Source organism: Halyomorpha halys, unplaced genomic scaffold, assembly GCF_000696795.3.
Source record: "Halyomorpha halys isolate HHAL.00 unplaced genomic scaffold, Hhal_1.1 Scaffold51.1, whole genome shotgun sequence".
NCBI classification, from domain to species: domain Eukaryota; kingdom Metazoa; phylum Arthropoda; class Insecta; order Hemiptera; family Pentatomidae; genus Halyomorpha; species Halyomorpha halys.
In genome coordinates this window covers 2,759,573-2,787,361 of record NW_027108122.1, presented here as the reverse complement: position 1 = coordinate 2,787,361, position 27,789 = coordinate 2,759,573, and the positions used below count along the sequence as shown (strand labels likewise).

At 30.0% G+C, this 27,789-nt stretch overlaps 1 protein-coding gene and 1 long non-coding RNA gene across 2 annotated transcripts in view; both read left to right on the top strand.

The window, feature by feature from the left end:
• Positions 1-1,849, top strand: part of LOC136795561 (uncharacterized) — a 31,424-nt gene extending 29,575 nt beyond the window's left edge. The window contains exon 3 of the long non-coding RNA XR_010843185.1: positions 1,831-1,849. This is a non-coding gene — a long non-coding RNA (uncharacterized lncRNA). The remainder of the gene's footprint in view (positions 1-1,830) is intronic.
• A 1,621-nt stretch (positions 1,850-3,470) lies between these two features.
• Positions 3,471-27,789, top strand: part of LOC106692106 (furin-like protease 2) — a 223,941-nt gene continuing 199,622 nt past the window's right edge. Inside the window, exon 1 of the mRNA XM_067046530.1 lies at positions 3,471-3,476. The gene's annotated coding sequence lies outside the window, so the exon portion shown is untranslated. The remainder of the gene's footprint in view (positions 3,477-27,789) is intronic.

Here is a 27,789-nt window from a genome sequence, read left to right as displayed (position 1 = left end):
TTTTAACAATTATTGGCCATTTTATTATTTCACAATTAGGAAATAGAATTTAATTGAGAGAAACATATCTTAATTGAATGATTTTTTTTAATATAATATTTTATACTTCTTTATTTATTGCGAAGAGATGATTCACTTTTTGTCTGATCTAGACCAATTTGTTCTTCGTCGCCCACAGTTTCACTCCGATGAGAGAATGTAGTTAACCCTATTCTTGGTGCAGGGAGATTAGTGGTGTCATCACTTCGTTAAATGTTCAAATTTATTAAAAATTGATATATGATCAACCATCTATATTTTGAATCCTTATCTATCCAATGTCGTGAGAAGAAACTAGATGTTCCGTCAGTTTCCGTCGTGAGGAACAATGCAAATTTAGAGCTCGGTTTTAATAATGTTTATTTATTTATTTATTTGCGCTGAACCTACATTAAAATTCTATACAGCCTGTATAATCCAGGAATGTCAAGATTATTTCTCGAGTCTGATGCAAAATAAATATTGAATCTTCGATCTAACATTCTGGGTTATTACGTACTCTATTTTTAAAGTTGTTTAGTGCACTTCAAATAGGAAAAAACTGAGGGTTGATTCCAGTTTATGAACTGATTTTATCAAAATGAGATTTAAACAAAACAACATTTTTACGGAATCAATTAGAGGACTCTTTGGGACTTGAATAAGACAAAATTGTTCGGTTGAGAAGTTTTGAAAAAGTGTACAATTCTTATTTAGCGTTTTGTATAGTTCATATTCCATAGTATTATCAGTAAATATTTTGGAATTGCAGCGTTAGACAGACGGACAGAATAAATAGTTTATATAGAAACATAGAATAATTGTTTTCAAAATTGTGGTTACTTACTTTGTTACATAATTCCCTATTTAATTCTACCACCATCTCGTTCTGCGTTTTTAAGTCTTATCAGATCCTTAAATTTTGAAAATCAGTTTTATCTTCTGTTATAAATCCTTTTATTCTTCTCATTGGAGTGTTGTATGTAACTCATAACCTTTCTTCATTGAATGAGAAAAGTTCCTCAGGGGTTACCCTCTGTTTTTAAAACAACTTTCCAGACGGGACTTTTTGTGTGTGGTAATAAAATGGCCGATGGTTAGAAGGGGATATAAACTTTCCCCGCACGGTGTTTTTCCCCGTCCTTTTTTTCTTAACCTTAATCTGGACAGCTGATGACGCCGGGCGTAAAGTATGTCGAGAGGGGCCACTGTAGAACAGAGGTCGATAGGCAGACCTCACCACCTCTCCACTGAAGGACGGGGAGGGAGTGATAAATTGTTGTGGGAGGTGGCTCCTATTGCAGTCAGGCCTTTTGTCTTCTATTCTCTGGATATTGTATTAGTCATGTTTTTTCTTAACCGCAAATATCTCTCTGAGTATGGACTTGGAACATGTCCGGAAGCAAACATTTTGATGAGCTTCATAACAATTTGCGTAGTAATAGATTATTGCTAACTTCTAAAAGCCTAAAAATCTTTTGGAACTGCAATTTGAAAAATACAATATGAGTCATTAACATCTACTTAATTATTACTTTAAGTTAAATAAAAAGTTTTTATTTTATGAATTTATCAGTTATTAAATAATAAATTGGTAACCAAAACATCTGCCAAGTACATAGGCTATTATGGCAGCTTCACACTTATTTTATTATTTTTTTATATGAAAGATCATATAAGTAAGAACTTTCTTTTGTGAAAATTGAATTTTCTGCAAATAATCTTTTGTCTGCAGATTTATAATATTTAGTGACTTATAGTCCGACCAGCCGTTTAGCATTAATTAAATTATGATTTATTGTTGAACTTTAGGTGTATCCCGAAAGGTATTTTTGGCATGGATAAATGAAAGTAGTGGACGAAATCTGATGAAATTGATACACTATTCCTTCAAATTTCCTCTTGTTGCAATATGTGCGTATGCCGAAAAGAGTTTTTGGAATAGGTAAACGTAAGTAGTTGACGAAACCTAATGAAATTGATGTTGATGCATTAATCCCGACATTCCTTCAAATTTGGTCCAAATCCGTTGTTGTTGAAATATAGGTGTATTCAGAAAGGTGTTTTTTACCCAGCGTCCCTACTTTGAGTAGTAAGTAAGCAATATCAATATCTAGAGTGCTACCGCAGTGAAGTTTATGTAGAATCTGCAACAAAAATAATTTTTTTCCCTGGCGTCATGACAGCATTTACTGTCGTAGCTATATCACTACTATCCTGGCATGATATTTGACAGTACGTGTAATGGGATTGAGGCTACTGTCGCGTTAACTGTCCCCTGTATGAGCATTGATAATAAACTATTGCACCTTACTGCCGTATCAACTGCAATGGGGATTGGACGGGAAAACAATTTTTTTTATTATTGTTGCGTTTGAAACTTAAATTGATTCTATCCAAAGTTTTCAACCTTGTCAACAGCAAAGCTGACTGGTTGGTAACTGTCCAACTGTCCAAAGCTGTAGTTCAGCTTCCCTCCGTTTCAGTTTAGTAACAATACTGCGACGACAGAAAACTGTCTATTAAACTAGACTTAAAGCTATATAAGGGCAGTTACAGAGTTTGTAACCATACCATTTAATCTCTAAGAATGCTTGTTTAACCACTATGATTTTTTATGGAGATATGTTTCAATTATTTGTCAAATGGAAATGAATTATGTGAATATATGAACTCTTCTTAGATAGCTCCTCTCTGCAGATGAGTGCTAAGTATTTTCTTTATATAGGTTCCCTTGCTCGCGCACAAGACGACATATGGCAGGGGGTACTCTTGGACTCCATGTGGTCAGAGTGGAGACCGCATGCTGTTGCCTAGTAACGGGAAATGTCGATCTCTCATTGCCTTCCTCCCTCTTGCCTTGACAAATAGCTCATATTCCTTACTTAAAGGTCAATCAGATTCGGATGTTTTTACCTACTTTCACTTATTTAAATATTATTATTCCGATAGCAAGGGTAGGAATCCGCAGACGGCACTAAAGTTGTAATCAATATCAATATCTTATGAAAGTGAATAGAGCGAAAAATTCATGATCTGACAACCAGAAAATCCGAAAACAACACGAACATTTGTATCATCTGTTGTTTTTTTTAACCGAAGAGGTGCTTTTTGGTATACGAAGCAAATACGTATTTAAATATTAAATCACTTTGATAATTTCTGTATGTATCTTTATGAAAAAAAAAAAATCCTACTTTTAGAATTGAAACCTTATTGCATGTGTTGTACATTCCAGAGAAAACTTCGACGGAATCTTTTAGGGTTCGTACCTATGGGTAAAAATAGTATAATGTATTAACATAAATATGATTGAAAAATAGACATGAACGACAAAGGAGAATAATGAGGATACGAACCACTTTTTTTTTTTCAATGTTTTATTCTAGAAGTTCTGTCTGAGATGTTTTTCTGACATTCATCCCATATTGTGTCGAAATAATTAAAACGAACCTGAAATATTTACACTTTATGTAATAAACACGATCAATGTTCAGCATGTTATATAAAACTAAAGCGACGAAGTTATCCTAAGTTTAAACAAAAATCTCGATAACCAGTAAAAAGTCCTTGTCGTGTAATCAAGCTCGTTCAATTTATCACTTGAAAACATCAATGCTAAATAATGTTTTGCAAAAACTATAAAACATTACATGCAATGTATGAGACTAGGTGGCTATTGGTATAAAATAATGTCAAAATGTTAGGGAGGTTTTGGAACCCCAAGAAACGTCTGGGATTTTTGTCAAGTAATATAGGTTTGTAAAATAAGTTCCTACCGTTTTTACTGGTGATTTCAATAAAAACTTCAGATTCTTGTAAATATTTTTAATCAATTATATATGACCCATTTTGACCGATTACATGTTGCCATCTTCCCGGTAATTTTTTTATTCTGTCCCCCCAGAACTTCTCAGACTTCAATGCAATGAACTCCTCTATGTGCGTTTTGCAGTCCTTGAGCGAATTAAAGTGTTTCCCGTTAAAAGAGTTTTGAAGGGCCCAAAATAAGTAAAAATCTGTTGGGGCAAGGTCTGGTGAATAGGGTGGTTGTAGGATCACATGCCAGCCAAACCTAATAATTTCTGACGGGTCTGCAAAGGTACTTGAGCAAGGGCACGTGTTTTTATTTATTTCGTGATGGAAAACTATGCCTTTGCGATTATGAAACACAAATGATATGAGACATTTGCATGAAATATGTTAAGCGTTTCTGCGATATCCCGTGTCGTAGAGTGAAGGTTTTCTGTGACCAATGCTTGAATTTGGTCATCAACAGTTGAAAGACAACCCGAGCGCTTTGCGTCTTCCAATCACAATTTCCTGTTCTGAACTGAGCAAACCACTTACGGACGGTGCTTTCTCCTAAGGCGTTATCACCATACTCACTGCAAATTTTTTTTACCATGTGTGCAGCGGATTTTCATTTTCGAAAATAAAAATCAATTAATGACGAAAATAATTTTTTTTCTCTTCCATTTTGAGCAAGCAAAATACCTCTTTAAGGATAAGATAATCCATATAAGGAATCTCGGAGGACTCGATTGTCTGTTTAAAATTTTTAGGATATCATTTTTTTTTTGTTTGATTCTGAAAAATAATAACCTAAAAATACTCTAAATAACACATTTAATTTGCAATTAAGTAGTAAATCTACCTACCTAGCCTAAATAAATATTAATCTAAGCGTTGGTCTTGTTTCTGAATACATTATGGGGAATTACATCGAAATTCACTACGTTTAATTGAAAAGTTTTAATGATTGCCATTTATTAATTCGGCCATAAAGTTGAATCCCTTGTTACAGCTTATATTTCGTCGATAGATCAGTGAGCTGCAATTTAATTAGTTTAGCTTGAGCACTGGTCAAATGCTCAGTCTCATGATTATAATCACATTAGTTATGGTTCATAGATTTGAGATTTGAAACCCTATGAAAACCATTCAATTTCTCTTGTGTCCAATATTTAGAATCTAAAAATCCTTAATGTTCATGATTTTGCCCAAAAATGATTTCTATTCTTCCATTATAAACTTCTTATCTCCTTTTTTTTTTTATTTTCAATTTAATAACTTTGTTGTCTATTCCGATTCCCGAAAATCTGAGGGATCGAAAAACATGGTAACCTCGGTGACCTACATGTTTTATAGCTGTTTCAATATTACCATAAGAATTATGGTATATATTTTAACTACATATTGACTGTTCGATACTTTAACTAACTTTGATCTAAGATCTCAAATCATATTTATCATTCATCTTAAAATGTGCAATGTGGCAGAGAAATTATTATAAATGATTTAATTTTTTACAATATAAAATTTAAAGATATTAACCAATTAAACCTCTAAAAATGTCAGTTTTAGTCAAAATTCTTCCTTCTTCCTAGAAATAAATTTAATTTCTGCATTACTTGATAAAAGCTAAAACTCAAAAACATTATTATTTGGTTTTTATTGGTAAATGCCGAAACAAATCCTTGATTGCTCTTCAAGAACAGTAAATAACTAAATAGTGAATGGTGTTAGCCAAGTAATTACTTGATCATTTCAGACTCATCGACTGAAAATCGTAAGATCACGTATAAGTTATTCGCAAAATTCAAGATTTTGTTTTAAAAATTTATTGTTGTTATTTAATAGTTATTTTAAATGTCTTTCTTGTTAAAGTTGAAAATATGGAAGATGAGAATTTACCTCTTTGGTGATTGAGTTGCTAAAACTTATTAGAACTTTAAGTACCTGAAAGCTTTGCACTTTGAAACTTTTAGCATTCTCCACTACCAAATTATCCTTTAATTTATTATTCAAACATTAACCTAAATTTTAAGATAATGTTTAATTATGATCTTTACATATTTTTTTTCATTAAGGAACTTTTCGTTATCCGTAATTCAAAATTGAAGAATATATCGATTTTTGTTTTAGTACGAACTCATTCTCATAAACTCTACTGCGATATACTAAGTCCAATACAGATAAAGTTATATTTATTTATTGTAGGTTGGTATGATGAAATGTTTTATGAGGTAAACTGGAATCAACACCTTTTTATTTTAATTCCAGAAGATATTAATCCATCAGTTTGTTTCATGTTTTTTATTGGGCGATTCATTTTCTGTTAGTTCATTATTTCTTTAGCTAACGTATTTTTTTAAGAAGTGGCTTTATTGGTTCAAATAGAATGGGCAAAGACTTAGCATAGGCAAAGGCAATTGTGTTTCGTTTGATTGCGATGCATGTAAGAGAATTAGTCAGGCTCTTGGGGATTAACCAGTCACCGTCTCCAGGACAGCAAAAAACGTTTTTGTTGTGTTCCACTATAACTATATTATTCTTTGTGTTCCACTATAACTATATTATTCTTTGTGTTTTATAGAAACTAGTTTTAAGTTTCATTTTATCATATCCATTTATCATTTTCTTACGTGTTCTCCAGTTCATATGGGATTCCTCATTATTATGCCCAAATTTTGATTAGCAATGCTGTATCCTATCGCTGATATAATATCTGGATTCAAACCATATACGAAAATTTTCTTTTACAAAGCAATGCTAGAGCCATTACCAATGTAAATAGTGGGGTGTAGTAATTATTATTTATAATTGTCATGGTTATAGCAATGTAAATAATTAGGGATATCTTTTGCTTGAGACTATATTCCTTCATTATCATATGTTGAAAAAAAAAAATAAAAAATTAAGTGTTTTAATGGTGACCATTTAAATCCAACCAGGGCCGATCTGGTAATAAAGGAATATGTAAATACTTAGACGTTTATTTAAGCATTTAGATTTGGGCTGTGGGCCTTCATCTATCGAGTATCTCCCTTATCTAATGCTTAGAATATAAAAATTCACAATGTTCCTTGTAAAGTTATTGATAAAATAGTCGATGATGACCTTAATCTTTCCCTTGCCCTTAAAAAATTCCCAATCATTAAATTTTTTATTTTTAGACTTTGTATAAGTAACATTTTACCATTTTTTTTTCCTGAGATGTTCTATTTTCAAATTTATATTTATGCCGCTGTCATCTCTGTGTAAAGTTTCCGCCTTAAACTTCGAATCAATTGGCCATTTAATTTCCGGTTTGTATCCATCCATCTACTTGAGGAACTGCTATTAAAATAGTTTAGTTGGGTTCCAGGCTTACAAACTAAAATCTAGTTTGTAAGTGATTACTTAAGGGAAGGAATTATGGCTATAGCTTTCATATTGGTACCCATCTTCCCACCTCCTTAAGATTCAAGGCATCTATACCCTGACTTCTTTCATTTTCATTTATAAATAATTCTCTGTATACTAGTAGGTTTTAAGAAAATACAATATTTATTAAAACAATGATGTTTCCTTTTTTTAGCATATACACACAGAAAATTAGTCTGTGTACGCCACTGATGTATGTCACCTTCATAAACGAGCTATTACAATCCATATCCCAAAATAATGCATCTTATTATTAGAGACCTTCTATATGGAATACCTCTACTAAAACATAGTTTGGACAAAAAATAAATTTCAGCTGCTATTCACTGTCATGGCGATAAATATTTACCGCTATGACAAATAACACACTGTCGTATCAAGACAGTTGGTGCCGTTACTGTAAAGAGTGTAAACATGTTTTAACGTGATAGTAGATAGTAGCTCGACTGCCGGATAGATGAATTTCCAACTATCACTATAACAGTAAATACTGTCGCGACACTTGCTCCAGTATTTTAGAATCATGTTGGATCGTGTTGCTGCTTTGTATTTTAGAATCATGTTGGATCGTGTTGCTGCTTTGTATTTTAGAATCATGTTGGATCGTGTTGCTGCTTTTTATTTTAGCTCATTTAGAGAAAAAGAAGATCAAAGAGGAAGGGAATTGAGCCTCTAACTCAGTAATGTGGGCACCTTAAATTTCAGAGAAGGGACACTCCACACGTATCTTGATAACACGAGGAGGAATTCATACAAGGGTGTAGTATCTTTTTTATCAATACATTTTGTTTGGTATTCCTCTGACGGAATCCTATGACGTGTATCTCAACCCACACTAATGTATCTTGAACTGACTGGGTATTTGCATAAAAATATATAATAAATCTTGCTTATTAATTACATAGTAACTAATTAGTTGAAAATAAGTTTTGACATCTACTCAGTTTTAATATATTGGAATTAATTTTTCCCAAAGGCTTAAGTTAAAACCGTTTGAAATCAAATGGTTTATTTGATTGGCTACTTCCCTTTGATCTTTACAAAGCTTCGTGCAATTACCGCATATTTAATAAAAACCTTTCTATGGCGCATTGGAGAAATCGATTTTACTGTTTGCACAATTTTTATTTTTATTTTTTAATCCTAGAATTGAAAAGATTTGCAATACAACGTTCGTACTGAGGCTCTTCCTCGCAGTGGCATCTGTGAAGTGAAACTCCTCCACATGGAACGAGAAAGTAGACAATGCCATTGTGGTGGTACTGCCCTATGGAGTTGTGTAGAAAGCTATTTATTTTGGTGGAGTTGTGTTGGTGGAGGACTCTCATAATATAACTGTCAGTTCATAGCAGAGCTTAAACAATTAAATTTATTCTATTTTCATTAAAACACTTATCTCTTAAGTATGCCTTTAAGTTTTTAGATTTAAAGTCCGCTATTCTTAACTCTTTTTTCGGTGTCTCGCTTATTATTTGAAATATATGCGCAGTTTTGAAAGCTTTGCTTGTATTGTTTTTAATGTAGATTCAATTGATCATAATTTGAGCTCAGCTGCTCTTCCCAAGATTCAATTTTCTCATTTTGTTTTTGTTTTAGCTTACGATGGGGCTACTGGGAACGTTTCATACTTGAATATCGGCTAAATCTATTTGCCATAACTTCACTCATGGCAATTTTCCTCGAAGGATCAGTTTTGACCCTAGTGTTTCTTCAATTGTCTGTTTCTTGAGATTTATTGCACTTACAAATTTGTAGTTATTCTCAAATTATGGAAGATTTGTTCTGCTTTAACAATAGTTTAAATTTATTCATTATATAATTTTGGTATGTTTTACGTTTAAAACTATAAACAAAAAGCCCAAAAAATTTTGTATTATTGTAATATCTAAAAAACACCCTGTGGCAGGGAGTGTGGGGTTATAGCCACACCCGCCGGCCCTGGACTAAGAGATTATGTAAAATGGATTTGCCTCTGCTGCAATTAGTATTAGCATCTTTATTTCTCCTTTATATTTATTTGATACCCTTTTTATTTTTCTATTAATTTAATATTTTAGTTAGTTTTTAAATTCCTTTCAGTGGCGAATCCATTGGAAACCTCTTGCTAGCTGATTAATTGTGTGATTTTTTCTATCTGATTTTGATTGTTATATTACTTACAACCTGGATTGTTTTTTCGATTTGTCGATTGGCTTACAATTTTAGTATAAAGGCATATTCTTTAGCATCGAAACCTACATTCACTAAAGCAGCCAGCTATTTTGTTACATAACTACATATGTATATTCATAATTCTAAAAAAAAAAAAAAAACATTGAAAACCGTAATGAAACCTACCACTGATTTTTTTTTTTTTGGGGGGGTGGTTTCTCAATATGAGGATGTAATGGTGAATGTTAAATAATCCATATTAATAATTAATTATATTTTCTACCTTTTTTTTTTCTCCTTTCTTCAGTAAATTATTCTTTTAAAGAATATTTTTTAATTTTTTTACAAATAGTTTGTTCTCCTTTCTTCAGCGAAATTATTCTATTAAAGAATAACGTAAAGGAGTATAAATCAAACAAGCCCAAATACGATGGGCCTATGTTTAATTTTTGTTTTCCTAGCTACTACTAGAGGCAACATTATCATCGAAAACTTTAATGATTTTAATAACGGTAGAGCAGCACTTTTCCGTCATGCAATCATCCAAATGGTAATATAATATCTCATTGGCATCGTATTTATGTATGGCTATCCGGCAGGGGAGAGAGAGAAACTGAATATAAACTTTTAAATATGTACTTAAGTTTTTACGTTGGTAGAACGGGAATAAAAAAAATATATTACCTTCCATTTCCATCATGAAACCGGCTAGGCTCTGTTTAATAATAAAGTAGAAACTGATACTATTAGTCTTGTAGTTATTAATTTATTTATTTTTTTTTTTTTTTGTGAGACCGCCACAAAATAAAAGCCGACCTCCCCCTCCCTTCCCAAGCCGGGTTGCTGCATTTACAAGGTTGCCTAGTTACATCTCAAGTCTCTAGAGTACAAACGGCCATATAGTCATCATATAGCTTTCATCATGTATCTAGGCTCTGAATGGCATTATAATATTGCATTGTCATCGGATTTATGTATGAGTATCTGACAGAAGAGAGAAAACTGAATAAAAATGTTTAAAATGTTAAAAAGAAATCCTGTAGCCACTGTTCTATCTTCATCAGGTTTATTTATTTCAAATTTCTCCCTGATCGGATAATCGCCTATGGGGGAAAATTCGTTTATATGATTCAGTCTTCCAACCGTGAAACTGAAATAAAGCGTAAAAAAAAGAATAAAATACAAATTTAAATATCCTTACCTCCTGCAATCATTGACTGATACACCACTGAAGAATCGTTAGCAGGATTATAAGATTTTTGTAAAAGTCAGGTGCGTTCTTGTTGAGCTAATGAGCGCAACTATCGATATTGGTATCCAGAATAGTTAGTGAGGTTGCAAGATATGTTATCTATTTCCATTGAAATCAATTGCTACGTTATATAGCGCTGAACCTTCGTCTGGCTGTCTCATCAATATTGAGTTGTCATAGGATTTATATCTTTGTTCCAACCCGATCAAAATGTGACATGTTATTATATTACAAGATTTAATTGTATGGGAGCAGTGAAACTAAATTAAAGCGTTTCAAAGGAACAATAGTTTAAAAAGTATTAAGTAGTAAGAATTATTACAGTTGTTAATTATATTATAACTCTTACCCTTACCCTTTCTTTAATAAAATTTTTAAACGGCGATATCTTTGAAATGTTTAATTTCAAGGTATTCTCCATCATATTTGACTTATATATTAAATATATGACACATTACTTTTTTAGTATATTTCTTGGTTGTATGAATGTATTAATAGCTCCCAATTGATTATCTTAACAAGTAATTTTTTTTTTTAATTGCAAACATGAACTCCGATCGAAAACGGCCAAAAGCTGGAGGAATGTAGGGGAATTTTTGATTTAATGATTCAATATCAATTTTATTGAATATATTCTCTACTTTCGTTGGAGGCAATCTTGGCTAGAAGAGAAGCACTGCGAACTCTTGGAGGTCTACTTTATATTCCAAATGATAAATCTTGGTTCAGAATTTCTAAGTCGTATAGGTGCTAATCTGTGTCTGATTTAACTAAACTCAATTTTCTTGTATATAAATGATTCTGTTTTAATTTAATATATATCATATTTGTAATTTATTTGTTAATATTTTTCTATATTTCTTTACTATTATTGTAGTAATTTAATTTGTTTTCTTATTTTTTAATTTCGCTTCGTCTTTATTCTTAGTTTGAAAGAATATTTAAACCTTTATACTTATTGACCTCGGTTGTGGCTGTTTGTATTATTATTATAGTAACTATTCTAAAAAAACTAAAAAACTTTCGTTTATGAATAAACATAATTATGTTTTCTTGACTCCCTTATAATAATCTGCTCCTCCAGTTTAATATATTCCCAAACGGTAAAGAGTATTTATTATAAAATGAAAATAATAGAACATTTGATATTTTAGTAATATTGATATGGGTAAATACGTACCAAATTGAAATATGAGAAAAGATAAAATATGAAGACAAAATAAAGATAATAATAGTGAGTAATCAGTACAGACTATTTATTATAAAATTAAAATAATGGAACATATGAATATTTGTATATATTATAAAATGAAAATAATAGAATATTTTATATTTTAGTAATATTCATATGGGTATATACGAACCAATTGAAATATGCTAAAAGAGCAAATATGAAGACAAATCAATACAGACTGGTCCATTTACTTAGCAAATTTATTTTGTTCTCCATTAATTTTAGTTTAAAAGAATCAGTTCTTTTTCTGTGCTCCACATTTCAATATAGGTCACATTTGAACTAAACTATTTTGTGTGGATTACTAAATGGAGATTAATTTAAGAGCTTAAATGAAGATAATTTATTTTGGATGTCGCTCAAGCATAAGTTCTTGATATGAGCGACTTCCTTTTCAATTAATGTCTCCCCTTCGCACTTAACATCTTATCCCACGTTTGACAATGATAGGTTTTTGTTCTCTTGAAGAGAATTACCTCAAGGGTTTATACTTGTCCCAGTGTTATACTACATTTTAACATGAATTATTTAATAAAAACAAAACTGCAACTCATTAATTCGTATACATTGTAAGACCAACGCCTAAAGGTTATCTCTTGGATAAGTATACTATTTGTTTTATTTATTTTTTTTTTTTAATGAAACCCTTAAAAAGGCTATTATTTAAATGCCGCAGGCACTCTGGACTCGGTAGAGAATTTTGCCATCCCCACAACTCTAATATAATTATTTAAAATAAGTCTCTGGGGAACCGACGTTTCAACCTCCTGGAAGGATTGTAGGAATGGATGAAACTATAGATAATGTATAATAATAGATAAAGATTGCGCTAGGGGATTAGGATGATGAGTTTTTTAAGAAATGTAGTGAATTTGGATAAAATAAGGTTTGAGATTAATAGGATATAAATGTCATGGTGTAAGGTGATGTTGGTTACATTGTCAGGTACATTTTGTTTGAAGGACTTAAAATGGAAAGGATTGAATGCATTTAATGTGAAAATGTTTAGCCCCACAGTTCTAGTCCATACGTCCAGGGCCCTGTTTCATACTAAAGTACAAACTAATACTATTAGTCTTGTAGATATATCTTAATTCAATTACACAGGCTTGTACAATAAAAATTTGTACTTTAGTATTTTTTAATTTCTGTAATATCCCTAATAGTCATCACTATCATGAAAAAAAATAAGTATTAGTATTATTACCACACTAATTTCTACACTTGTACTATGAACTAATACTATTAGCTTTCATTATGAAACAGGGCCAAGGCAGGTTTTAGTATTGCCTTGTTAAGTATTAGTTTGTTGTCAGCTAAAACTTGAGATTTTTAGCAGTCAATTTAATAATTGTCCTAATCATCGGATACATTTTTGTATTTTAATTCTTGTATTTTAGTTGCACGTTAAAAATGCGGCTATAGAAAATAAAACACTAAATATGTAATCGTACCTGAACCATTGCATTAATCCAAGAGGCATATTTTATTTTTAGATGGGATATCCTTTGATCTTGTTGATTTGGATTTTGATGGAGTTCGAAGGATGAAGCCTTGTAGGACCGTATTAGTTTATTTATTTATATTTCTCCCTGAATATGACGAAGTGTTTTATAAACCGATTGGAACGAAGCGACTACTGAAACTTTTCCAATTCTACCCGTACATGACCCTCATTCCTTCCTTTCTCCTCCCCTCTCTCTCCAAATATAGATTGATTGAAGGTATTGAATCATATTTGGTAGCAGCAATTTTGATATTCAGTTGGTGGATGCTTATTCAGTACAATCGAGCTGGTGATAATATATTTATTCCGATAAAATAATTTAAGTTGAAATCGATTATTAAAAAAAAGTAAGAAAAAAATTTCCATCATTATCATTATCTATGTTTCAGCCTGCTTTGGAAGCATTTTCTTTCTGTATGAAATTGAGTTTGGAAATTAAAGGAGCTATCGGGAAATTGAATTGTTTTCTCTCCCGCTCCCCGTTTAATTTTCTGCTTGTATCGTTCTCTTGCTATCATTATTTTTATCTTCTTTTCTGTTTTCGTGGAACATTTCTGTAACCTCTCCCAGAACTAATTGCCACTGACATTTTTCAATTTTTACTTTCTACTTCAGGGCTTTTTTGATGTGGATACTACCTGGATAATGACTTTAAATTAATATTTTGATGGCATATTTGATTTTTCATTATTGTTGGAAAAGTTCACCTTAATTTGTTCTATTATTCATTAGATGTGCTCCGTATTTTATTCTGTTTCATTCACATGACAGAAACTGTCATTAAATTGTCCGTGAGAAAACGCCCTCTGTTAAGTCGCTTCTAGCCTTAGTGCATAAGTGAAACATAAATAAGAACCATCATCGGATTAAAACATAGCGGGTTTCGTTCTTGAAGTAATTGCTTTCGAACCAACAAACTCCTCTGTTTTGGATTATACTATAGACTATGGGAGAGGGATAGCTGAGTAAATAAGGCTCTTTTCTTCTCACCTTACAGTTCCGAGTTCGAGTCCGGCTGTAGCAAGAAATTATTTATTCTATTAGATTAGCCTTGGATTGACCTTGGTGTCGGGAGACCTTTCTGGGACACACCCATCCTTATGGAATTATCCTTATATACTTAAACTGGGGATCTGGTGATTGAGCGTTATTCTGACTAAATCACCTCCCGGTGCAACCGTTGGTTTAGTAATAGTAACTCCTGACCCTTTGTGGGTTGTTGTAGTACATTTTTATTTTATTTTTATAACATCTAGATATATCATGTGTTAATCGACTAATGGCACATGCTATTCGCTACCTTTTTTTTCCAATAATTTAATCACCGAAACCCTGAATTATTGCTGTCTAAACTTCTGTAGTTGGGAAACCTTAAGATTCGAGTTAGTTATGCTATTGTTTGTCACGAGTCAACGATCACGACTTCGATTGTCTTATTGTCCTAGAATATAATTTGTTGTAATTTTATCTTGTTCATCAAGGTCAGGTTCAATTATATCTACTGAAACTTTAATAAGCTCTATTATATTTTTTATTTACCGTTGCCGATCTTCGAATTATCGATAAGTGAGGAGTTTTACCAATTGTTAAGGTCTAGGTTTTTTTTTTTTGGTTTTTTTTTGGTTACTGTAATTTTTACTCCTGTTTTATGAGAAATGAACGATTATAAATTTGTCTGAAAATAAGGAAGTATAAATTTCTAGAACTGATTATATTTTTATAATATTTAATGATTTACTAAAATTGTATTCCATGCACGGTAATAATTACAATTAATATTTTCATGAAATATATATGAAGGGGCTACTTTAAGTGAGATATTTTAGATTTAGTTTTTGATGTAGTTCAAATGAGGAGGAGTGTAGTAAACGTCTGACGATTTTATTGAGTCGTAAATGTGAATATAGTGAGTTATACATTGATTGGTTTAGTTATTCAGATCTATTGACATCGAACCATGGTTTTTTCTGTTTGATTTTTATACTTTTTGCTTCACTTCTAGCGAACCGCTGATGGGGGTTCCAGAAACCGCATTTATTATGTACTTGTGTATTTTTATTATTCATTTCTATCAGTTCCTAATAGGAACCGATCTACTGTTCTTAGGAATCTATTACCTATATATTTAAATAAAAAAATAGACACCATAGACCACCTTGTTATGGTATGCAAGAAATCATTGAGTGTAATTGAACATAGAATTTCTTTTCCAAATGTGGCGGGTTCACCAATTTACTCAGCTATGCTAATCAGGTGAAATTAAGAGTATTTAAACATTAAATTATGGTATAAATTAAGATGACATTGGGTTAATTGTGGTTATTTTACAAATATGTACATCTTATTTTATAAGAGAGCTCGTGAGAATTACTATTCATGTATAATTGGAACTTAATTAACAATATTGTGCTTAACTTAATAATAATAATACTTAATAATTAATTTTAATTTGTCTTGCCATTCAATATTACATTTTAGGACTATTAGGACTTATCTAGTGTGTGTTGCGGGGTTAGGCTTTCTCGGTTCAGGTGGGCTTTGGCAGTTCCTTCTCATCGGTCTGGCAGGATGTATTCCCTTCGTCGGCTACCCCGTTGTTGTTCCTTCTTCGGTCCTATACCTCTCTCAAACTGTTTCTTCAGAATTCTCTCAGAAATAATACCATCTTCTCCCGACCCAGAAAGGGATTTTATCGCAAAACCCGGCAACTACCAATTTTTAATAACCATAATATCCATTTAATTAAATTTAACTTATTTCTCAACCCAGTATTGTCTCTACATAGTATCATATTATTGTAAGACTAGTTCCTCCGCTGGATATCGTAACAACAAATTTCTATTCTTGGAATGTTCCATGGCAGTTGGTATTTATCGATTAAACTTGTCCGATGTTGCGAGAAATATTACTCAAAGTTAAAGCGGGGTTTATTTCGCTTGACAGAAGTTGGTTATGAACAGTTTCAGTTAGTGTCAAGCAACATAGCTTCGAAACTGTGGTTGAAAGTTTTCTTCGTGTTTAATTTAAATCTGTTATTCCAGGTTTCTAGTTATATATATTTATATATTCAATTTAATTTGTGTTTTAATATATGTTATATTATTCATGATGTTTATAATAATATAGTAAGATGAATGTATGTTATTACCGTGCAAGGAAGTTCACTAGGCCAATATTATTAGGTTAACCTTTTAAAAAAAATATTAAAGAAGATGGAACAAGAAATTATAGTTAAATAAATCTTCCAAAGATTCTTTTAACAATTTATCAAATCAGTCTTAAAAAAGCTGATGACGCCAAAAATATTAATCCATAGTCAAATTCACTTATCAATGACCTAGCGTCTCATTGCACTATCTGCATGGTTATTTAATTTAATTATGATTGTGCAGCTATTGTTTTTTTTTTTTTTTACTATCAAGTTTAGATTACTGAAACGAAAAGGAATAAATTAGATAAATAAAAAAATATTGTTATAAGCAGTTATTTTTAGTGATTGGTCTTTTATTTTTCACATAAATGTCGGATGTAATTCATTTAATCAGATCTGCATGAAATATACATGTATAACATAAATTCACCATAGTTGTGGGGACATGTGGCAAATAAAAAATTTAATTCGTTTTAAAAATAACATTAAATGATAGTTAAAGAAAAAAAATAGCACTCGAAATTTTCTGCTGTTGACCCAGGATTGATAATTCATGAAGTGCGGCCCGGACATCGAATTTGTTTTTTAAATGCACCTGTGTCGCCCCCCTAGTGTCAGGTCTGTAAAGACGAATTAGAGCAAACTTAATAAAAATAATCTCATACATAATTATGATGAACAAGCTTTGAAGCATACGGAAAAACCAAACTGATAAAATTATGAGATGAAGTTATGTGCTAAACAAATTCTATTAAAGTAACCCAATTCAATCAAAATCAAACTCTGATCAAATTATGTATATATACATTATATAAACTATCAATTAATTTTTTTTTTGTAAATATACATAACACCATAATCGCCTTATTTTCGTAGTCGCTTTTTATTCTGACAGATACAGTAGTAAACAAAAATTATATAGAATAAAATATCAGTTTAATAAATAAAATGTCATTGTTGTTAACAGCTTGTTAAAAAAACAATCGCCACACGGAATAAAGTTTATAAAAATATTTTTTTATCATTATTCATTTTTCTTAAAATGTCTTTCCACATTTAAAAGGTCAGAACTTTGATTTTCGCAACTAATGGAAACCATGATGTCTGCAATATTTTCTAGCGTTAGTTCTTTCTAAATTCGTGGTTTAGAAAGTTAATCAAGATTTTTACAAATCTTTGGTTGTAATTTCAAGAACATGACTTACGATTCGAGTGTGGTTTATCTGTATCAGTTGTTTTGATTAGTGTATCTCGTCACTCTTTTGCTTGGTAATAGATTGGGAAATAGAAATGCTATAGTTATTTGTTATATGAATTACTGATACAAGTTGCCTATTTCTAGTCAAATATGAGCAACCTAATAATTCATGTTAATTTTAATCTAATTTTTTTAAATAGTTAATCTATAGATCTATGGTACAAAGTTTTGTTTAATATTCTTCTTCGTTTTCTGTTTCAGGTAAGGAGATTTATCCAATTGCTCTGATATTAAGTAAGTCCCCTAAAATAATTATTTATTTGAAATATTTTTTTTTATTATTAGAGTGTTTTGAAAAGAGTAATAAACGTAAATTTGGATATACAAATATAGGACCTGTTTGTATACAATTTTACTAGATTTAATTGAAATTTATAATGGTAAAATTCTGTTTTGTATGGAATTTACTCAATTTTTTTTTTCTTTTTCTCAAGGACTATTGGGATATATGTTCTGGTTTTTAGTTATTTAAAAATACTGGTAGCATCTGCTTCAATTTCAGATTTCGCGCATTCAAATGCGTTTTCAATTTCAACTCCACGTAAAAATATGTTTCAAACGGTATCTTCCTTTTGCTGATTGGTTCAGTATTTCGTTTAGAAAAGGGATTTATCCAGTGAAAATAGTACATAAGATTTTAAGTAAAGGTTAAGCATACAAGGAATAAAAAATTATTCATTATCGTATGAGTTTTTTTTTTAAATAAAACTCTGGCCAAGGGAAAATTTAATTGAAAACTGTAAGATTAGAGAATTTATTTTCTGTACAATTGTGGGTTATCAATAGAAATTAATGACATACTGATTATAGTCATTATTTTGTTCAATATTTGAATATTAGCAATCATTTTTTTAATTTTTTTTTTATATATAACATTCTTACCAGATGAATAACAGAGTACATGAGACCCGTACTGAGTGCGGGGCTCTGGGCCTCAGAGTGAAGGTAGCTCTGGTCTGATGTCAATATAGCTACTAGAGTTGGGCAAACATTATTCGATTTTCGATTAAATTATTCTCTTCATTATTTTTATTCACAAGAAAAATAATCACGAATAATGATTAAGCATTTAGTCGCGAGTAATAGAAAACAAATAATTATTAAGAAATAATTTTTTAGCCTGTTCAAACCACTAACGAATACATTTTTAGATATAGTTCATATTCAATTATGCTTATTAATATTTTAGATATAGTCGTCTTAAACGACTGAATACTAAAATATTACTGAATTTATATTTTGATGCATTAGTGTTACAGATTGATTTTAACTTTTTATTTATTGATGATTTATTTATTTATTTGCTTGACTGTGACTTTAAAGTTGCTAATTACACATCGGTAATTATTTCAATAAAAAAAAAAAAAACCTTCTGCTCAATTTTCATACAATTACTTTAGTAAAATAGTATAGGCAATTTAGGAAAGACAAGAAAAAGTTTTTCTTTAAAAAATGGGTTTAATCTGGGTGAAAATTGATTTCCTAGTCAAGAAGAACCGCTACTTAATCAATGATAGTTGATATAAAGATAGTTCAAATAAAGATGGTGATTGATGATTCATATGGTGAGAGTCAAAGTTATCCCAGCTTTTATGATCGTGTAATCTAGCATTTGCTGTAGGATTATCAGGATTTGCTTGATAGTTGGTAATAACGACTGTCTGCGTCAAACAACTCATCTTTGAAACACCGCTTAAGATACATTTATGTACCAAAATGTACAATGGATGATAACATATAACCGTTATCGATTTTTATTTCTTGGAGCTCCTAGATTGGTTGCGACAAAGCCTATTAAGGTTACCATGTTACGCGTCATTAGTGAAGACCATTAGCTGATGTTACTCCCCAACTTCTAGGGCTCCAGTAATGCGCACTGGACCCTTCCCTGCACTTTACTGGAACGATCTTTATTGAGCACATTGTTTATAAACAATTCGCTGCACATTCTTCCATTATTTTCCAAAGGTAGTTGTTTCTATTGTATTTAATAAATTTGGAAGTTACATATAAGGTATAAATTAAAATTCTATTATTTTTATTCAACTTGTTTCATTTACAAATCAAATTTTATCTGTCTCTTTTTCTTCCCCTTTAACTTAGGGACTAATCTACCATCATTTTATCATGATGTTATAGAAAAATAAATCTTGGGTTTATTTTTGTTTTCATTTTGTGGTATTGATTGAAAAGCTACACCATAGTACATAACGCTTTTATGTTCATGTTTTTGCACTTTCAGGACATTTTAAGATTTTTTTATTGTTTATTCTTGTTGGACTGGTACATTTATCGTAGTCGTTGTGTATTTCAACTTAAAGCAGCTGTAATGTTAATATATAGCTAACTAACCAATGATAGCTGGAATAGGAAGGTCATTTTTCATTCATAGGGCCCAGCACAAAATAGATTTAACATAAATTTTGGAAGATTCGAAGCAGACCTTTTCTGATTAGAAAAATTAGAGGCGAGTTAAAGAGGCTCATCCGAACTATTTATTCCCAATGTATACCTCTCTTTATGAAAGTTTTTAGTGAAATAGGGTAAAATTGACTCTTTGGAATTAGTTTTTAATTTATTTATCCTATTAGAACTGAAAGGTATCTTTATAAATATCTGACATTAAAACTTCCGATCCTCAACTTATTAAACCATGTATTTTTTTTTTTTTTTTTTGAAGAGCTGTTAATAAAATTGAAATATTTTACTTGATATTATGGCTTATGGGAGGCTCGTTACTAAGGTGGAAAAATCCCGGGACTTGTCTAATAACCATGGTTTGAACCTTCTTTTCCAAGTATGCAAAGAACTTTGGAGAATAAGTAATCATTTCATGGTTGTTTCTAATTTATGCTTTATTTTTACTCTATTGTTTTTTAAATTAAATTAGAGCGGGGTTATAAACCTCTGACGGGTTTATTTGTCGGTCATCTTTGTTTGGACTATTCCAACCTTTCCAGTTTAGTTTTAGTTTTGTTTTTTAAACGATTTTTATAAACATGTTAAACTTTGGTATGCGAATTGGAGAAAGATTTATGGTGATTAAAGAATCATAATACTAGAAAATATAAATCTCAGAAAATATAAATTAAACTGTCAACTTCAAATCAGATTCTAAGGGACTGAACCACCACTATTCAGAAATTTTAAGCAGAATAAATATGTGATTATTGTATACAAAAAAGATGAAAAATAAAGAAAATGTTCACATCCTTAAATAGTGCAAGTATATAAATGGAATAAATATGCAATAATAAAAGTGTGAATAGGGAAGTAAATATGTTAACAAATAAATAAAAAAAGGGGGGGGGTAAATGTGTATGTGAGAGAAATACACATAAAATAGGAATAAATTAATTATAGATTTTAAATATATTAAAAAATGTTTGTGTTGTAAGCAGAAAAATTAGTAATAAATGTTAATTAAATTATATTGAACATGTAAATTAATGTTTTAAGAAAAATTATGTTATATGATAAGGTAATAACAGAGTCCTAACCTGTTGAAGGTAAGTTCTGTTTAAAGTCTGCAAATGTAAATGAAAGAAAGAAGAGAAATGGTTAGTACAAGTTTTAAATTTAAGAAAGAATTATATAGACGAAGTTATGTTAGTAGAAATCTATTTTTAAAAAACAAAAAATTTTATAATGTTATTATGATATTATTTTAATGATTAACTTATATAGAGATGGGACAAAGGCAATTAGCCGGCATTTTTAAGAATTTTAAAAGAGAAAATGACAACTAAGTAGGGCCAAAGAAATCAGTATATAAGTGAAGGAAATAATGAAATTGTTATAAAAATAATTAAAAGGAGCTGTTTGTAGTTATCCTTGAAAATGACCTGAGGGTCGAAACGTTGGAAGGTTTTGAAAAGAATAAAGTTGAGAAAAATGGATCAAATTTGTTTTTAAATAAACTAAACCATTCTTAACAAGAATATATTAATAAAAATTAATCTAATAATGTGACGGTTTTATATTAATTTCGGATTTTAAATCATAGTAAAATTTTAATTTTAACATGAATTTGTTTTCTATATTTCATGAAATTTACAACTATTTAAACTAAAAATACAATAATTAAATGTGAGAAACAATAATGATATGAAAAATTTCTGCATAATGACCCATCAGTAGCACTCCAATAACATTTCTACCTTAAACGTTGAGGCCATCTTATTTTTAGGCGCTTCGGTGGATTATCAGGAATATAAGAAGTGATGTTAGAAACTGGTGGGTATAGGTAGTTAGGGAGTTTATTATGGAATGGTTGGTATCTACTTCAGGCTCGATTGGTTATGTCGAGGTGGGTTATTTTTTTAACTATTCTGCTTGTCCAGAATGCCTCGACAATGCGTGTTCAGTTAATAAAGGTAAGATAGTTGACAAGGTAGATGACTAGATAGGATGAGGCTAACGGGTCCCGGTACGTCTCGGAGGATGGTAACCTCCTAACAATATATTTTTATAAAATAGACTAATATGAGCTTTGGTGAGGCTCGAGGTGCTTTGCTCTAGTGGATTGTAGTTGAACTTCTTGTCCCTCTCGCTACAGTTACATAGGAACATTAAGATCTTTTCGAATGTTTTTATTTGTGATAAAGTAAGAAACATTTAGGATTTGATGAAGAATTTTGTACTGTTTAGGTTGGACACGAGAGGAATTCGGTGGTTTTGTGGAATCCCAAAGCTCAACTGCATATGTTCAAATAAGCATTGTTCTAGTTTTTCAGATCAGTCAAATATAATATAATATAGCAAAATTTAAATCTGAATGCCTAGGAAAATTATTGTACTAAAGTTTATTTATATATTATATATGATTATAGTAGTTTAGATTTCTATCTTTTCTACCTTTAATCAAATATTTTACACTTCAGTTCTTTTATGACTTGCATCAAAACGTAGTTACTAGGCAAAAAAGAACATATGTTAACCACAAACACTAGAAAATGTTTCATTAGTTCTTTTTTTTTTTTTATGGTAAATGTAGACGTACGATGTGGTTCCGAACTTGACCTAATTACAGTTGTTAGCGAACTAGAATGTGGTTATTTTAAATTGTTCTACAGCCATCACTTTTTAATCCTTCATCGAAATTTAGTCATAGCCTTATCAACTTGTGGTCTTATCGATTTGTTGACACTTTGATTAGACAAATCGCGTGTTCAACGTAGTCGCTTATTGAGAAAACCGGAGAATCAATGGTTGACTGTTTATTGCTTATTACTTGTGGCTATTTTAAGATTCACACGACAGTAAAATTTGAAAGAAAGTAGTTTTCCCGCTTTCGCTGCTCCACGGAACTTGCGAACCTTCGGCCTCTGCCCCGTTAAGGTCGTTGGTTGGCTTCACTTCCTGATTCGCCTGCAAGTACCCTCGCATTAGCAAGTTGCCAAGGACCGCTCCCGTTCTTCCTCTGGGTGTGACCACTATAATGGGTAGCTGAGGCTGGTAGCAAGGTTGATAGTTGACTCCGACGAGGCCGAGCGATTTATCTCTTGGCATTTGTTTGATTCTTATCTCGAATCTTCGCTATTTGATAGAGATCTAAGCATTAACGTATTGTTTTTACTTGAAAGACTCTTAATAATCATGAACACTTCTCAACCGTTATTATTTTCATTCCTGAAGTAATGTAACTGATGATAGCCCCTATGATAGATGAGTAATTGCCATGGGACATGAATTCGAAACTATTCTACCGTCGGTTGAGATTTAAATTATTATATTAAATTAATAATTTTATAGTATAAATTTTTAATAATTTTATGATATTTTTGTAGTTTTATTTTTATTCTTGTAAGTCCACCAATTTTTTTTTTTTAGGCCAAGTTATTATTTTCTTGAAAAATGTGTACATAGATAATTAATAAAGATAGGTAGTACGTGCGTATGTAAGTAGTCTTATTTTTGATGTAAAGTTACTATTTATTTTGGAAATACTTTCTTTACCTAACCCATATGCAGAAACCTTTTATTATAGTAAATTAAAGTTCCTCGAAAATAGTTGCTATATAGAATTTTAGTATGTTATGTAAGGATTCATCTGTGTTTAGAATTTTAGCAATTCTATTAATTTTTATAAATCGAGTATAACTTGAATTACTTAAGACCTTTACTGATTTTTCTTCTAATAACGTTTTGTTTAAAAAATAAATAAAATAATGAACTAGACATTAAGCTTAGGAAACGTGCCAAAACCGGACGACCTTTAGGATTGCGTTCGAGTATCCCGGTAAAAGGCCATTTGGATCTCGGCCACAGTTTTGCAAAAATAAATAATTCTTTTTTGGCTAAATAAAATTATATATCTACAGATTATTAATTTTGTTTCAAAATTAAAATGTTATTTACCTCTTTAACTAAAAATACCTTGATATATGTGCGATACTTCTATAATAAGTATTCCAAATGTGGAAATTTTGAATCCTTAATTGAATGTTCCTCATATAAGTTTATCCATTTAGAAATAATATATAAAATTGTACATTTTAAAGTGTGATATTTAATTCAAAGAATGTTTTTAAAACTCTAATAAAAAAAAACCAAAAAAAAAAAAAACCTTTTGATTGGAGAACAGTTTAATTTATTTTAAACGGGACATTTCTGTTTTTGTTATTTGCGCTACGCGAATATAAATCAGGTAAGTTAAATGAATATTTGTAAGTATCATGCAACGAAATTCATCCGTGCATTGCTTATCTTGATCAGCTATGAATTTTATCAACGTTTATTTCTATCAAATTATTCCTATATCTCGTTTTTCATACCTTTGTTTTTTTTTATTACGTGTGTGCAGAGCGAGATTAAAAACTTTAGCGCAAACTATTTAATAGTTATTATTTTTTTCAAATGATTGCTGTAAACATATTCAAGAGTTCTCTTTGAGATAATATCAACTTAGTTTTAATGTATGAATGCATTATACGGTATTTATATTTATATATATTATGCGAAAGCTATGATCTCATACATGTTAAATATTTCCTGTAAAGCGATGAGCATCACTGATTCCAGAATCATGAATGCATCCTATTTAATTTAATTAACATGATGTTATCTGAATAATGAATCTCATTGGATATTCAAAGTTATTACTAATCAATTTTAATATCATATTTAAAGCTTTTTAATTATACAGTAAATATGAATGATAATTCTTATTGATTAAAACCTTTTGCACAAATAAAGGTTGTGACTGGCCAACCGTACACTTAGGTGTGCCAAATAAAAAAGACTTGGAATTTTATTAGTAAATCTCTTCAACTCCTTAGGGATGTTTATCCGGCTGTTGATTAATTAAATTATATAATTATTATTATATGTATCATTTAAAAAGGTGAGACGAAATTAAACATAATTAAATGTATTTATCCACTTTAAATTGGTGGTGTATCTATAGTCTTTTATTGTATTCATCAACTAAATGTGGACTGCATACACTCTAATATATTTGGTGAGTATACCTAACCAATAATTTTACCCAAGCATGCTTGAGGTTGTGTTACCCCTTTAAGACTGATTGGCTTTCAGATTTTAAAATCTAATTTTTTATTTTATTTTTAAGTCTTCAAAAATATTTTTCGGAGCATTTCAACTAAGTTTTAACATAAAACATATTTACATCAAAGTATATTCATTAAAAAAAAAAAATAACTTAACTAACCTATTCTCAATTTTGTTTCTTTTATTGAAAATTCAGTTATTCCATCTTATATCAACCTAATTAATTTTGGTAGATATTATTTATTTATAATCAGTTAATATGATTCTGGATTTATTTTTATTATTTATTATTTATATAATAAAGTTAAATACATGTGTAAGATGGCCAATTTAAAAATAGAAGTTTTTTTTGCAATATATGTGTGCCTGAACCAAATATCTGCTTTAGAACTGACCAAATTGTGAAGAGTAATTAAAGTTCTAGCAAAAACACCTCTCATACTCAAATTTTTTTAATAAAATATCGTGATTATTGGTAAATGGAATTTACAGTAGAATAATAATTAAAAGTGAGTCCTCCCTAAACTATTCTCTTATTGGAATAGGTTTTGAATTAACTTCAGTAGCATATTCCTCTTTTATATTTGAAAAATATTTTATTATAGTTTATAATAATTACAATTTTTAGGGTTCTATTATAATATATAAAATCAAACAAGATTGTTATTATTTTTTAAGCGATTTATATATTGTTAGTAAATCTAAAAATCATATTATATTAAGAAAATGTATATTAATAAATAAATAAAATTATAAATGTATAAATTATGTTATATTAAGAAAAGAAAATAGTCCAGAATTTTTTGAGCTGCATGTTCCTAGGTAGTATTTCAATTTAGGTGTATAGTATTTAGGTATTTTTAGTATTATAGTACTTAAGCATGTAGTATTTTATTTTTTGTCAGCTTTTATTGACTAATATTTAGTTAGTTTAATAACATGTTTTAACAATAACTGATTCCATCCTACTCAGGTTGTTAAACTATTTAAAGGAACTGCTATCTTTAGTTAAATGGAATTTTCTATTAATTTAAGTTTTTGACATTACTGGTATTTAGTGTCGAATCTTTCATATTTCTATTCTTTAACAAATGATGTTGATATTTAGTTGTAGTAAGTGTCTCTTGGTTAAAGGCAAAACTTTGTAATTAACAAAAATTTTAACGTTGCATAAGTTCTCATTTTGTCATTTACCATGTTTTACGACAACAGGTCCGACGAATAGTCTTAAAATATTTTTTATCTCATGTTGGTTAGCACTATGTTATTTTTCATTTGTTATTTCGTTTCGTTTAATTGATTTGCATCATTTTTTTTCAAAATAAAAAAATTCAAATTAATGTCTATCCAAAAATTTATTTTATTAATAAGATATAAATCTTTGAGTACCAACGAAGTTTTTATTTATTGACAATGACCTTTCGATGAAATTTTCAACAGTTTTAATTTAGAGTAAACTGCTGAAAAAAAATGAATACTAAAAAGAGTTCAGGGTGGGAATTCTCGGTGAAAATGTCTAGGAAGAAGTTGGAGTGGAGAGATGGAGAAAGCCACTTAAGTTCACGGGTAGGGGCCCCTGATGCGAAAAGCCCAACGAGATATGTATATTTATATTCCTCTTTTTCCTCTCCAATGGAATCCCGCAAAATACAGGTTTATTAAAGATTTGGCATGCAATATAGGTATTGTCTGTCATCACCCATAATTATTACAAGTAAACATGTTTAAAAGCTATGATTGCCAATATTTTGTTAAATTTTATTTTAAAGTATTTTCTTAATATTTATTTATTTAATTTTAGTCGTTGAAAATCACAATAATGTTAGCTTCGAAATGTTGATTCAGAAAATGATGATAATTACATTCTTTACTATAGGTAAAACTGAAGATCGTGATTTTAAATTTTATTGTGAATTATTATAAGATTATGAATTTAAATGACCGACAAAAATATTGTATTTTTTTTAAGAAAAAAAATATTATCTCTCGAACTATGAAACTGTAAAGAAGCGAGCAACTTTTGTTCTTTCGTTGTATCTTTTGTTTAAATTATATATTTGAATTCTTAATTTTTTTTTTTTTTTACTTGGAGTCAATCATTTTATATTTTTTGAATTTCAACTTACAACTTTAAAATTGATTAATATTCCAAGGCAATTATGTAATTTTCTGTAGATTTTTTTTCGATTTCGAGAATTAATTAGCCTTCATACTTAAATTTATTTACGTCATTGATTTTACATTAATATACTAACACTGCCTACGTTTCGAGCTATCTTTAGAAGCTAATTCTAAAAATATTTACTAAGTTCTTTGTTTAAAATATTGGAATATAACCAATTGTTTTTCTTTCTATTTTATTATGGTTATTTTCCATACTTATACAGTTTTTTAAAAAAATAAATGACAAAATTTCTATTTACAATTGAATAAAAATGACCAATAAAACCAACTTTAGGTATTCAAGATATGCAAATTAGCTATAATGAAAGAAAAA